At 47.8% G+C, this 9,056-nt stretch overlaps 1 protein-coding gene across 1 annotated transcript in view; it reads right to left on the reverse strand.

Moving 5' to 3' along the window:
- Positions 1-7,592, reverse strand: part of BAHCC1 (BAH domain and coiled-coil containing 1) — a 125,423-nt gene extending 117,831 nt beyond the window's left edge. The window contains exon 1 of the mRNA XM_063293395.1: positions 7,092-7,592. The gene's annotated coding sequence lies outside the window, so the exon portion shown is untranslated. The remainder of the gene's footprint in view (positions 1-7,091) is intronic.
- Positions 7,593-9,056: the final 1,464 nt, after the last annotated feature.

Raw genomic sequence — 9,056 nt, forward strand, 5'->3', positions numbered from 1 at the left:
TATTTCTCACATTTCTTCACCAACCATCTCACCAATCTTCCAATGGCAATTGTGTTCCTGCCTGTGTGTTGCACATAGCAAGGACTGATTTTTCAGCAAAGAAAGGGTCTTTACTCAGATAGTGACCACTTATAATTACTGAGGGTTTTTTTTGCACGTAACCCACGAGCATATTTATACACCAATCCTCGCTAAAGTTTCCACTGTGATTTCTCTCCAGCCCCTTGGAACATGCGCAATTATTAGTCGCAAACCTAAGTTTATTAATCAAACCCAGACTTACACACACACTAGTGCACACACACACTTTATGGAGGTGAGATGTAACCAGTTCATCTAGCGTGGATTTCTCTGCCCCAGCCTTTCTCCCCAAAGCAAAGACTTTTAAAAGTATCCAAGAGCTTTCTTTTCAACCCCCTAAACCTTTAGTTAAAGCCCTGTTAAATGCAGAATTGTAATTTGTAGCTAAATATATCCCAGTGTGTTCACACACTGAAAGTATAATTGAATGTGTTTGTTGTGTGAGGTTATCAAGGAACTAGCCCATCTGGGTTAAATTAAAGCAGGCTTAATAAACGATGCCAGGCCTAGCCAAATCTCTTTTCGCTCTTTCTTTCTATTCTGGGGATTGGATGAAGACAGATAGAACATTCATTCCAAGGCCTGGAGTTTCTTCTGCAGATTGGAAGTAGACGTAGTATTCTGGGCAACCCTTATTAGAAGGGAATTACGAACGTTATTTTCAGAAGTGAAAAAAGCCCCTTTCCCTCCGTGTCTTTGGGAGCAGTGGAGAACTGCACCTTAGCATGAGATGTACTTCTACAGATAAATAGATATCGCACACATACACACGCTTTCCTCTGTGCAAATATAGAACTGTTCATACTCAGATCACGCTTGTCATCCACCATCCTCTTTATAGCCAAGAGACAACATAATCCAAACAAGATTTAGGAATGGGTATTGTGTGTGTGTGTGTGTAGGGGATGAATTTGTGTGTGTGTGTGTGTGTGTGAGAGAGAGAGAGAGAGAGAATGAGAGGCCATTTTCCCCACAAACATGTTGTGACATGTCAAAAGGGTGCCTGTTTTGATAAACACATAATTAGTGCCAGGATGTGTGTGTGCAGCTGGGTAGAAAGGCATAACTTAGATAATAGCCAGGGCAGCACATATCCAATCGGAGCGGATTTACAAAACGGAACTTTTAAAGCGATCATTAGAGCCTCTTTGGCTGAATGGGGGCGAGCCAGGTTGGTTGATGTGGGGGGGAGGGGAAGCATGGAGGGAAACGTGCCACACACACACACACACACACACAATGAGAGAGATCAAAATGCAAAATAAGTGCAAAAATACTACAGGCGAAATTTGGGTGTTTGTGCAAGAGAAATGCAGGGAGGGAGAAATGCCTGATTTCTTCCTAGGCTCAGCCAGACAGGAGGCACTGCTGGGAAGGATAAAACAGCCTTTTTTCTCTCTCTCTGCCTTGTTCCTGGAGGGGGAGGGGGAGGTAGCTGTTGATGCTTAACTACTTTTATTGTTGTGTAAAGGCCCTGAGGTGAAAGAGAGAGAGAGAGAGAGAGAGTGTGAGAGAAATTCCTCTGTGGGGGGGAAGAGAGAATCTGTGTGTGTGTGTGTGTGTGTGTGAGAGAGAGAGAGAGGGAGGGAGGGAGGGAGGGAGGGAAAGAGAGGGAAGGAAGTCCCAGCGAGTGTGAGGGGAGACCTCTGCTTCCCCAGCTGCTCTGCTGCTACATAGCAGGCAAAATCCTCAGCCACTCCTTCTGGTTTTGTGGAGGATCCAGAGCCTTTCCAAAACCCTCCAGTTGGACAGCTCTTCTACAAAAACTGACCAACCGAAATCCTAGACCACAAAAGAGGGAGCAAACTTTTGAGCTTCCCAGAACTCTCCTGGGGGCCAGTAAGGCCTCCACCCTTTCCAAAAGTGTGCCCTTGGCTTCATCTCCATCCCTTTCTGGAGCCTCCACTGGCACTGGAAAAGTCACCGAGGGGGAGAGACGCCTGGAGCAGGGTGGCCAAAGCTTCTAGAGACAGCGGCCCTCATCCCACCACCGGGTTGCTCTGTAAAGGAGGACGACTCAACCATGTTCCTTGCTTGGATCCCAACTCCCCATTCTTGGCTGGGCTTGCTAAGGATCAAGGCCAACTAACGGGTTCTCAAGGGACTGGAGGATGAAAAGAGGAAAGGAGACCCAGGAGTGGGATTTCCTTCTCTCTTCCCCTCCCCCCCAACTTAAAAGGCGGTGTTGGGAACTGTGTAGTCCCCAAGAGCCAAGCTCCACTTTGGGGAGACATGATCTCTTTTGAGGGGAGTCTACTCCTCACCTAAAGGAGGATTCGACTCTCAGGTCTCAGAGGAAACAGGAAGAAGCTGGCCAAGAGTTCCGACATGGGCTACTACTGCTGACATCACATCTCTGCTTTTTGCTCCCCACCATCCAAACTTTTCCTTCCGAGCAACTTTTAGCCCACTTAACTTCAGGGCCCTATAATGGGAAAGGGCCTGAGGATTTGCAATGGATTGCTGGTGAAAGACAAAAAGCCCCTAGAATGCAGTCTTGGGGTGATGTGCACCACTTAGCCAAAGTTCCAGGCGTTCGATATTCTTTCTCTAAAGATCCTGGATTCGGTGGGAAGAGAGAATGCATGTGTGCCGGCCAATACTATTATTTCTGAGAGCATTGCCCATTTCAATGGAGGCCCCTTCCCCTCCTGCTGATGAAAGGTTTGTCCAGCTCTCTCTCTCATCTTTCATACGCCCATTGTTATACTAGTTGTTACTTTGCATCATGTAAATCTCAGTTGGGGGGATTTTTAATTTTGCATTTTCCTACTTCAAAAACATGATATTGAGGCAGACGTTTTGGGTTTGCAGATGACCTCCCTGATTCTACAACCCCTTCTACCTCCCAACCCCCAGAGGGAGGAGGAAAGTTATCCATAATTTCCGCCTCGGCCCCTTCCCTCTTTTAAACTTCAGGTAATAAATGAATGAAATATTGCCTGTAATTAACCCGAGAGCAAGATTCTATCCAATGTTCAGGATAGAGAGCGATTATAATTTTAAAAAATTCTTCCCTCTCCTCACAGGGTACAGAATTATATTTTACATCCTCCGTTTACAGAACTCTATCTACAGTAATGGAAGCTGGGGGAAAGCTAGAGCAAGGGGAATATATGAATCGGGGAGAGAAAAGGGCACAATTCGATCCTTCCTTTAGGAATAGAGGAAGGCTCTTTTTTGCTTTAAGTTTCTTAATTTACACGAACTTCCTCCCTTTGCGCCCCCCAAAAGAGCTTCAAGTTTCCTGTTGCAAAGGGGCAGAAGAAAAAAAAAAATCAATCCCCGCTCTCGCCGGGCCCAGAAAGAGTACGAAAAGGCAGGGAAATTCGTCAGTTCCAGGCTGGCTTTTGTGCTTTCGCTTGGCCTCTGCAGACAAAACAAATCCCCGCCTCTGTCTTCGTGAGGGAGTTCCTGCGGCCGAAGAACCAACCCCACCGACTTCGACTCCCGCTCTATGCGAGGTGGAAGGAGCCCGGCTAGTCTCTGTCCCTCCCCCCCTCGTCAGCCCCGGGCGGAACCCCCATCCAGGTTCTACTTGGGGCTTGGACCCCGGGCTCAAAACCAAAGGGGCGCCTCCGCTGGAGCGGCCCAGAGCGAAAGAAGCCCGCTGCCTCGCTTCCCCTTGGCGCAAAGGCGGCGGCGGCGGCGGCGGCAGCCCGCTTACCGCCCGGAGCGGCAGAGCCCTTGCAGCCGGAGAGGAAGTCGCCTGCTGCGGACCGGGAGCACGTTCTCCGCCAGCCATCTTCCTTGCCTTCTTCCCGCTCCGACCCACGCCCTCCTTTATCCTCTTAATCCTCCGGGAGGGGAAACCGCCTTCTCTTCAGCTTCCCGGGCTCGACTCGTTCAAGGAGCAAAAGGTCCGCGGGTAGGTTGGGGAGAAGAGGAACGAGAGCGGGCAGGCCTGGGAGGGGGATTTTCCCACCGCCGCGTTCCTGAATGAGAAGGGCCAGCCGTCTCGAGCGGAGAGAGGGGATCCCTTCCCGCATCTACTCACCGGCAGGCCTTTTCCCTATTTTGAAAAAAACCCCGAAAATCTGAGAACTATCTCCTGATCATTCTTGAGGATCACATTGTTATCAAAGCATGGAAGGCGGGGCGGGAGGAGGGAGTAGAAGCCCTTGTCACGGTTTCCTTGATGAAAAGTGAAGAAGGCGAAAGGGTCCCCCGGAAATCTTAGAGGAAGAGCAGCAGACAAGACAGACACTTCCTGGGTTCCCCAATATTCCCGGGGCCCTGCCTTAAATGCAGCCGAGAGATAAAGGCCCTTGGGAGCGCTGGGCGCGCGCGCGCCAGAAAGCAGCAGAGCGACAAGGGGGCTTCCAAACCGCCCGACCGACCCAGAAATCCGGGCATCTCCAAAAAGGGCTGGAGCGGAGCGCGAAAAGTCGGCCCCGCGAGCGGCTCTAAGGGACTCTGGACGAGATGCTTCCCTCTTCCAACAGCATCTAAAGCTCGAGACGAGCCAGGCCTGCTCTTTCGCTACCTCTTTTTGTTAACGGAAAGTCAATGCCTTTAATTAAAAATCGTTAAATAAATCCATCTCTTTACTAGCACAAATATACTTTCTGTACCGAGTTTGCAAAAGATATCGACGGAAACTAGAGCGGCAGGGTCCGGAGATAGTTTGATTTCATAGAAGAAAGGGATGGGGAGCAAGAAACAATGCTTTATATTCACACGCATCTATATATCAAGTTCTTTAAAAAAGAGAACTATTCCTTTTCATACCAGCACATACTGCTCTCTTTTTAAAACTGTTTTTCCTGTGTATCTTTTGTATTTATTTTCACAGGGCAGTCCTATGCATGTTTACTCGGAAGTAACCCTGTCTAAAATAAGGCTTACACCAGGATCAGTGTGCTGTGAGTTGCAGTATAAAGCTGCCCACTTACACAGGAGTAATTGCATTCACTCCTAACCAAAACTCCCAACTATATACAGTATTCTAAATCCCTATCTAGTCGAAAACAAAACAGCCATATTAAAATAAAGCAGATGGGGGGGGGAGTCAGGTTTAAAATCCAGCTTGGAAATATTTCATTTGTGACTGTAGAAAACCAGGAAACAGGTTTGAAAGAATGTTTGCAGGCAGTTTAAGATCACAGTTTTAATTGTACAAAGAAAGAGGTGGTGGAAGATGACTTCCAATTTGATGCAAAGGCAATTTTTAAATATAATCTTTTCTGCTTGGGCTGCAATTCTTTTGATTTTTTCAGAAGGTAAGTGGGGCATCTTGAATTTTATTTGAGCAATTTGAGGTTTCCAGGGCAGGAGGCATTGGAAAAGTAGAAAAACATGGACTCTTAAATCTGTAATTCAATTTTTTTTAAAAAGAAATCAATTCTAAGTTAATGCTCCATCCAGGAGCCTGCATTCTTTGATTTCAGAACTGTAACAAAAGGGCAATTTATTTAATTATTTGCAAAGGGCTGTGATTTGATGGAAGCCTGCAAAAATATGTGGGTAAATCCCCAACCATTGGATTTCAAATATATTTAAAGATAAATGAGGTGATATCCCACTGGGGAAAGATCTATGAGGCTTCATTACTTCTTTCTTTTAAAAAAAAAGCTTAAAGAGAAGTATTTGTATATAGATTCTTCCTTCTCTTTAAGTACAGTGCTGTAACTTGGAAGCAATAAATTTAGTTGTCTTCAATTAACACATTTTCAGAGTAGTATTAAAGTAAAAATGGCACAAATAGCATCTTGGAGTAAATACAGAGCAAATTACATTTAAAAGGATAGTACTGTATTACTCTTTTGTTTAAAAAAAACATTTTCCCCTTGGAAAGAGGGATTTAGCTAAGTGATGTGGGTTTTCAACGAAAGAGTACAAGAAGCTTACTGAGTTACATGAAAGGAGAAAAATGCAAAAATCGCCCCAGGAATGGACCTGCTGTAGTAAAACAATGTGCACTTGTGGGATGGAAAGAAAAGGCGATATTTTTCCCACGTTATAGAATTAAATCAGCAGAAATGGTGACTCCTAATAAAAAGGAATATCAAGAAAGACAATACGTGAAAAGAAAAGAAAGAGGAAGAAGACCAGGCATGCAAACAGAGCAAATTCGGACGCAACAATTACTTACAGATCGCTGTTTTCCTGGGTCAACGTTCTGTTTAACACACCACAGAAACCGAACAATCCAAAGGAAAAAGCGACCTCACGGCAAAAAAGTAAGGGCACCCAAATAGCAAGAGCACCCAAATCCGAGCCATGGGTTGAAAAAAACGCTGTCTTAGAGTACGGCTGAGAGAAATATATACTCGCGCGCCTAATGGGTTAGAAATCTGCTTTTCTTCCCCTCGGCTCTCCTTTCCCTTGGCCTTCTCTGCCTCTGGAAAGCGGAAATTGAGGACGGCTTTTGCATGTGGGCGCCGAGATCCCAGCGCCCCCACCCCTCCTCCTCCCCCGGCCGCTGGGGTGTTTGAGAATCTGGCCCCGGCTCTGCCGCTATTATGAATTTCGTCTTTCGTCGGTAGTATTTTGCTCCAGCTCCAAGGTCCCCCTACCTGCCCATGTGGAGTAAATCCATTCAATTAGGGCACCAAGACGGAGCTGGAGGCTCTATAATCACAAATTTATGGCCGGATGACGTGCCTCTCTCTCCCACAATGGAGACCAGTGACATTAAACAGAAAATTGATGAGAGAGAAGCGAAATCTAATCTCTTCTTCCCACTTCTTCCACGCCATCGCCGCTGCCGGCTTGCCTATTTTCCCTTGTTTGCGGAGGGAAAGGCGGGGTGTTGCTGGTGATGGTGAGAAAGGATTTTCGCTCGCTGTTGGTGGCAATGGGTGTGAGAAGGGAAGCGGGTTAGTTTAGGTTTCCTCCCGAACCAAATCCTATTTTCCCCAGCGTTTATTCATCCCCCCGTTTGCGATTCCTGTACAACTGAGGCAAGTGCTGGGCTCGGGGAGATGAGGATCATCTCAGCTCCAATCTTCTCTCCCCCCGCCCCCGCCCCCCTTGAGTCGAGCCCACCAGGGGCTTCCAGGACTTACCTGATTGGGCTCATGCTTTTTAGTGCGGAGTTGCATTTTCTTCCCGGGCAAGAGCTACTGGTAGGGGTCGCCTGCTTTCAGAAGGCAAAAAGCAAGGGTTTCGCGACCGTGCCACGCTTCGTGGGGAACGGAAAGGAAAAGGAAGCCTTCCTGGGCAAACCGGGAAGCTGAAGTCTGCATTTCACCCCGGCTGCATTCCGCCGTGTTCGAAGAGAGGAGCTACCTCAACGTCCAACTCGCACGCATAGCACGGGGAGAGCGGGGGAAGGGGGCGGGCGGGGAGCCCTCGCAGGATCTCTTGGAATCAAGACAAAGTAACGTCCCTGTTGCAGCTGCGAACGCGCGGGGGAGGGGAGGAAATCCCGGCTCCTCCGCGTTCCAAACAAGAGGAGGAAACCGAGACTCGCAGTTCTCGGGCTACTTCCCCAAAGTGGGTGCGCGCGCGGGGCTTGCTCGGAGCCCGTCTTTAGTGCCACGCCGCTGCCTTCCAACGCAGAAGCCCTCCGGTTCGCAGTCCCGGCCGCAGGCTACTCTCCATTGCATCGCTCTCTAGCCCGCAATGTAAACCACCTACGACAGCTGCGAGAGGGCGAGGGAGGGGGACACACGGGGAGGGAGAGGTACACTGTCCAGAGCTTTGCCATTTGCTTTCAACTTTTGTGTGTGTATGTGTGTGTGTCCCCTCCACCTCACCGTCCTTGTCTGGAACAAGTTTACAACTCCGCTGCTGTTCCTGCGCCTCAGACATAATAGCGACCGAGATGGATCTTATCGCTGAGTTTGCAATTTTTTAACGGAGCACCCTGGACTTCTCTCCCCCCTTCTTTCTATTTAAGCCTGGTAGGTCACTGACCTAACATGGGAGGGGGGACAACCAGCAGAGGAGCGCGTGTAGCAGTCACAGTCCTGGCCCCCATTAGAGTTGCCTTTCATTTCCCTCATTCTCACCACACACACAAGCAGAAGGAAAGAAACAGTTCAGTAACACAGATCTTTTCCCTGGATTATGCTGTATATTAAAGGCAACCTTCCCCAACAGAGGCCTCCAGGTACGTTTGGAGGACAGCGATAAACATGCTGGCTAGGAATTATGGGAAATATAGTCCTGACATATACAGATGGCACTGGGTTGGAGAAAGCTGACTCATAACACTCGTGCCTTGTCCTTCTTATTGGTCTCCTAAGCTTGTCTTTTCCACACGAAAACAGTGAGAAGGTGACCAATACTTCCCTTGTATTTGAAAAACCCATATATACATAGGCATTCAGAACTGGATATACAAGCTCCCTCCACTAGAAAAGCCCTAGGAGAAAGATGCAGTGCTACAAGTGGTAGGGGAGAGGGAAAGTGTTTCAGTTACACTCAGCTCCTGGCGATCTCATGAACATGTCCTGGCTGTCTTGTGGGCAATAAGACAGAAAAGGTTTGTGGTTCCTTCTTCTGGAAGGTTTTGCAACTTTCCAATCTAGCCAGCAGCCCTGGAATTCCCAGGTGATTCCCTACCCAAGTGCCAGCCAGATGGACTGGACTGCAATGAACAAGAGCCACCGTCGGCTGAGGATGCTGGCTGTTGCAGTTCACCGTGTCTACCTAGTTGTAGAAGGCAGCTACAAAGAATTACAGAAAGTCCTTTCATGGAGTACAAGGTAAGAAGGCTTTTTAGTCATCTGTGACTTTCCAACTATAGTATGTTAAGTCAAAACCTAGCAATAGCATGGCTTAGCAGAATGTGTAAACCCAGTCTATATCTGCTTAATTTCTTAGACTCTGCTCCTGCTTGAAAAAAGTTTGATAGTTCTCTGTCCCTTTTAACCTTCTTCCTTCTTTTCTCAGTCAGCAGTGCCTAGACAAAGAACTATTTATTAGTACGGGAGAAGTGCCCCACTAAATAAAGCATGTGGTTAGTTGGCTACCTGCTGAGAAGCCTGAGCAGAAGAAGTTTCTCTAAAGGCCTCCTCCACTGA

The sequence above is a fragment of the Candoia aspera genome, chromosome 2, assembly GCF_035149785.1.
Source record: "Candoia aspera isolate rCanAsp1 chromosome 2, rCanAsp1.hap2, whole genome shotgun sequence".
NCBI classification, from domain to species: domain Eukaryota; kingdom Metazoa; phylum Chordata; class Lepidosauria; order Squamata; family Boidae; genus Candoia; species Candoia aspera.